The sequence below is a fragment of the Zalophus californianus genome, chromosome 15, assembly GCF_009762305.2.
Source record: "Zalophus californianus isolate mZalCal1 chromosome 15, mZalCal1.pri.v2, whole genome shotgun sequence".
Lineage (NCBI taxonomy): Eukaryota > Metazoa > Chordata > Mammalia > Carnivora > Otariidae > Zalophus > Zalophus californianus.
In genome coordinates, this window is record NC_045609.1 from 11,987,721 (window position 1) to 11,993,734 (window position 6,014).

A 6,014-nucleotide genomic window follows, 5' to 3' on the forward strand; every position below is an offset into this window, starting at 1 on the left:
ATGTAAAACTAGACGCTTTTCCCCTAAGATGGGCAACAAAATAGAGAATGTCCATTTTCAACTCCTACTTGATATTATACTGGAAGTCCTGGCTAATGCAAGAAGAGAAGGAAAATACAAGCTATACAGATTGGAAAGGAAGACATAAAACCATCTTTATTCACAGACAGGATGTAGAAAATCCCAAAGAATCAACTAAAAAATTCTTGGAACCAATAAGCACTGATAGCAAGGTTGCAAAATACAAGGTTAATATACAAAAGTCAATTGTTTACCTATATCCCAGCCATGAGCTATTGAAATTAGAAATTAAAAACACAATACCATTTGCATCAGCACCAAAACAGATGAAAGAGTGGGGTATGATTCTAACAAATATGTACAAGACCTACATGAAGAAAACTACAAAATGATAAGACTCAGAAGAAAGAAATCAAAGCAAATCTAAGTAGGTGAAAAGATATTCCATGGACATGAACAGGAAGACTCAGTATTATTAAGATGCCAGCTCTTCTCAATTTTATATATATATATACATATATACATATACTCATTCACACAAACCCAGGGAAAATTCTAGCCAGGTATTTTGTAGCTATCAACAAAATGACTCCAACATGTATATGGACAGGCAAACAACCCAGAGTAGCTAATACAATATTGAAGGAAAAGAACAAAGTTGAAGGACTGACACTAAAAGCTAAAGTAATCAACGATATTGGTGAAAGAAGAGACAAAGAGATCAATGCAATGAAACAGGGAGTCCAGAAAAAGAAACACACAAACACAGTCAACCGATCTTTGATAAAGCAGCAAAGGCAAGCCAACGGACAAAGGACTCCCTTCTTTCAGCAAACAGTGCTGGAACAAATGGACATTCACATGTGAAAAAATTCGATGAGACACAGACCTTACACCTTTCACAAAAATTAACTCAAAATGGATCACAGACCTAAATATAAACTGCAGAACTATTAAAGATATAAAGATACATAAAAAGATAACAGCCTGAAACTAATATTATACCATATGTTTACTAACTGGAATCTAAATAAAAACGTGGAAGAAAAAAAAAGAGGTAACATGGGAGAAGACTTAGGTGGCCATGAGTTTGGCCATGAGTTTTTAGATAAACACTGAAAGTAGGATCAATGAATGAAAAAGCTGATACGCTGGACTTCACTAAAATCAACAACTTCTGCCCAGTGAAAGACACGATGCTGTTAAAAGCATGGGAAGACAAGCCACAGACTGGGAGAAAATATTTGCAAAACACATATTTGATAAAATAAGTGGTAACCAAAAGATAAAAAATTCTTAAAATTCAACAATACATATGCACCTAACGTAGGAGCAACAAAACATATAAACATTATTAACAGACTTAAAGGGAGAAACTGACAGCAACACAACAACAAGGGACTTTAGTACACCACTTCCATCAATTGTGATCATCCAGGCAGAAAATCAATACGGAAACATTGGTCTTAATAAGACACATTAGACCAACGGACTTAAATGATATATACAGAACCTTCCATCCAAAAGCAGCAGAATACACGTTCTTCTCAAGTGTACACCGAACATTCCCTGCAACACATGTTAGGCCACAAAACAAGTCTCAAAAAATTAAAGAGAAATCATACCAAGCATCTTTTCCAACCACAATGGTAGAAAACTAGAAATCAATTACAGGAAGAAAACTGGGAAAACTACAAATATGTGGAGATTAAACATGTTACTGAACTACTGAGTCATAGAAGAAATCAAAGGAGAAATTTAAAAATACCTAGAGACAAGTGAAAATAAAAATACAATACACCAAAATCTACGGGAGGCAGCAAAAGTGACTCTCTAAGGGGAAAGTTCAGAGCAAGAGAGGTCAACCTCAAGAAACAAGAGAAATCTCAAATGAACAATTTCACTTTACACCAGAGGAACTAGAATAAGAATAAACGAAGCCCAAAGTTAGCAAAAGGAAGGGAATAATAAAGTTCAGAGTAAAAATAAATGAAATAGACAGGGCACCTGGGTGGCTCAGTCAGTTAAGAAGCCAACTCTTGATTTCGGCTCAGGACATGATCTCAGAGTGGTGAGACTGAGCCCCACATCAGGCTCTGCATTCAGCAGAGAGTTGGAGCCTGCTTGAGATTCTCTTTCTCTCTCTCCCTCTGCCCCTCCCCCTGCTTGTGTGCTCTCTCTAAAACAAATAAATCTTTAAAAAAATATAATAAAAAAATAAAATACAGACTAAAAAGACAAATAGAAAAGATCAATGAAACTCAGAGCTGGTTCTTTGAAAAGATAAACAAAATTGACAAACCTTCAGCTAAACTCACTGAGAAAAAAGGAGAACCCTCAAATAAATAAAATCAGAAATGAAAGCAGAAGTTACAATCGATACCACAGAAATACAAAAGAATCATAAGAGACTATTATGAACAATTATATGCCAACAAGTTGAAACTTCAAGAAGTGGAGAAATTCCCAGAAACTTACAACCTTCCAAGACTGAATCGCAAAGAAATAGAAAATCTCAATAGACCAATTACTAGTAAGGAGCCTGAAGCAGTAATCAAAAACCTCCCAAAAAACAAAAGTCCAGGACCAGAAGGCTCCACTCGTGAATTCTACCAAAACGTTCAAAGAAAATGTCATACCTATCTTTCTCAAACTCTTTCAAAAAATTGAAGAGGAGGAAATGCTTCCAAACCTCCTTAAGAGGTCAGTATTACCCTGATACCAAAACCAGACAAGGACAGCTCCAAAAAAGAAAATTACTGGCCAATATCCCTGATGAACACAGATGCAAAAATCCTCAACAAAATATTAGCAAACCAAATTCAACAATACATTAAAAGGATCACACCATGATCAAGTGGGATTTATTCCAGGGGTGCAATGATGCTCCAACATCTGCAAGTCGGCCGATGTAATATACTGTGTGAGCAGAATGAAATCTTAAAAACCACACGATCATCTCAAAAGATGTCGAAAAAGCATCTGCCGAAATTCAACATCCACTTATGATAAAAACTCTCAACAAAGAGCGTATAGAGGGAACATACCTCAAGATTATAAAAACCCTATATGGCAAACCTACAGCTAACATCATACTCAATAGTGAAAAGCTAAAGCTTTTCTTCTAAAACCAGAAAAGGATGCCCACTCTCTCCACTTTGATTCAACACGGTATCAGAAGTTGTAGCCACAGCAATTGGGCCAAAAGAAATAAAAGGCATTCTAATCAGAAAGAAGTAAAACACACTATTTGCAGATGATACGAACTCTACAGAAAACCCTAAAGACGCCACTAAAAATATTGCTAGAACTAATAAATGAATTCAGTAAAGTTGCAGGGCACAAAATTCATATACAAAAAAAATTCGTTGCATGTCTATACACTAATAGCAAACTATCAAAAAGAGAAATTAAGAAAACAATCCCATACAACTGCATCAAAAAGAATAAAATACCTAGGAATAAATTTAACCAAGACGTGAAAAACCAGTATACTGAAAACCGTAAGACACACTGATGAAAAAAACTGAAGATGACACAAAGAAATGGAAAGATATCCATGCTCGTGGAATAAAAGAATACTGTGAAAATGTCCACAGTACCCAAAGCAATGTACAGATTCTAAAGCAATCTACAGCACAATCCGTATCAAAATTCCAATGCATTTTTCATAGAACTAGAACAAATACTTCTAAAATGTATATGGAACCACAAAAGACCCTCAAAGCCAAAACAATTCTGAGAAAAAAAAGAAAACTGGAGATATCACATGCCTGGATTTCAGACCATGCTACAAAGCTGTAGTCATCAAAATAGTATGGTATTGGCCTAAAAACAGACACACAGATGAGTGGAAGAAAAGAGAGCCCAGAAATAAATCCATGCATATACAGTCAATTAATTTACAACAAGAAAGGCAAGAATATGCACTGGGGAAAGCACAGTCTCTTCAATAAATGGTGCTGGGAAAACTGGACAGCCACATGAAAAAGAGTGAAACTGGATCGCTGTCTTACACCAGACACAGAAACAAACTCAAAATGGATTAAAGACTTGAATATAAGAATGGAAACCATAAAACTCCCGAGAGAAAACATAGGCAGCAAGCTCCCTGATATCCATCTTAGTAATGTTTTTTTGGGGGGGATCTGATTCCAAAGACAAGGGAAACAAAAATGAAAATAAACAATTGAGACCACATCAAACTAAAAAGCTTCTGCACAGTAAAGAAAACAATCAACAAAACTAAAAGGCAGCCTATGGAATAGGAGAAGATATTTGCAAATCATACATCTGGTGCTCACTTTGGCAGCACATGTACTAAAAACAGAACGATACAGAGATCAGCAGGCCCCCTGCGCACGGATGACATGCAAATCATCTATCTGATAAGGGGCTTATATCCCAAATGTATTAAGAACTCATGCAACTCAATAACAACAAAAAAATCCAATTAAGAAATGGACAGAAGATCTGAATGGATATTTTTCCAAAGAAGATACTCAACAGGCCCATGAAAAGATGCTCAACATCACTCATCATCAGGGAAATCCAAATCGAACCCCAATGAGAGATCACCTGACACCTATCAGATTGGCTGGTATCAAAACGACAAGAAACAACAAATGCTAGGGAGGATGTGGAGAAAAGGGAACCCTTGTGCACTGTTGGTGGGGATGCAAACTGGTGCAGCCACTACAGGAAACAGCAGGAAGGTTCCTCAAAAAATGAGACAGAAATACCATATAACCCAGCAGTTCCACTACTGGGTATCTATCCAAAGAAAATAAAAACACTAATTCAAAAAAAATACATGTATCCCTATGTTCACTGCAGCATTACTTACAATAGTCAATGAGGGTATGATGCTAAGTGAAATAAGTCAGAGAAAGACAAACGTCACATGATTTGACTTGCACGTAGAATTTAAAAAACAAAACAAAACGAAACCCAGACTCACAGAAGAGAACAGACTGATAACTGCCAGAGGGGAGGGGCCTTGGGGCTGGAAGTAATATGGGTGCAAATCAAGAAGCACAAACTGCCAGTTACAAAAGAGTAAGTCACTGGGATGTCATGTACATCATGGGGAATACAGTCAGTAATATGGTGTTAACTTTGTACGGGGACAGACGATAACGAGATTTATTGTGGCAATCGTTTTGCAATGTACACAAATGTCAAACCACTATGTTGTACACTTGAAACTAGTATAATATTTTAAGGCAGTTATACCTCCATTTAAAGAAAAAAAAAAAGATTGCACAGCTAAGTTACAAGCCTTGAAGAGACCTGTTCGGTTGCACCGGTCTCCATTTAGAATGCTTTTACTCTTTTTTTTTTTTTCAATCTTGTGCTACTGTCATCCACACTCAACACCAGATAATAAACTAATTTTTTTTTAAATCATCACATTATCATTAGAAAGGATCCTAGACTTTTTCTAAACTTCATTCCGATCCTAACTCATCTGGTTCAATAGTAAGGTCGCTTCAGGTCCTCATTAGCGGCATGAGAAAACAATGCCCAATCAGCAGTGAGGGTCAAGTGAAAGTAACATCAGTAATACGAAAATGTTTCAGAAAAATGCAGTCCTTCTCCTGCTGTTTGCTCATTCTAACACATCCATCTGCCTCTGCCTAGTGAACTCTGACTCATGCTTCAAAAACCAGCTCAAGTGTCACCTTCTCGACAAAGCCATCCCTGAATCTCACAAGGACAACATTAATCCGTCCTCTGTCCGGCCAGATTTGTGTTCATACTTCTGTACAGCAGTTGATATTTCATATTTGTTAACAGGACTCCTCTATACTAAGACTTAGTATTGAACTAGAAAGAAAACCAGTAGGCACTACTCAGAGTTCTGAACCTGGAACAATATAAATAAGACCTGATACAATTCTCCAATTCCTGGGCTGCCTTCCATCCACCTATCTGTCCATTCGGTCTGTAAGATTCCTAACAAATCAGAGACCAAATAAATTCTCTCTGTG

The 6,014-nt window shown here is 36.8% G+C and overlaps 1 protein-coding gene and 1 non-coding gene across 8 annotated transcripts in view; one reads left to right on the forward strand and one right to left on the reverse strand.

Annotated features, from left to right (window-relative positions):
* Positions 1-6,014, reverse strand: part of MTR (5-methyltetrahydrofolate-homocysteine methyltransferase) — a 100,617-nt gene that overhangs the window by 73,612 nt on the left and 20,991 nt on the right. The window lies entirely within an intron of this gene.
* Positions 4,318-4,421, forward strand: LOC113923980. The gene has a single exon (XR_003520485.1). It is a non-coding gene; the product is annotated as a U6 spliceosomal RNA (small nuclear RNA).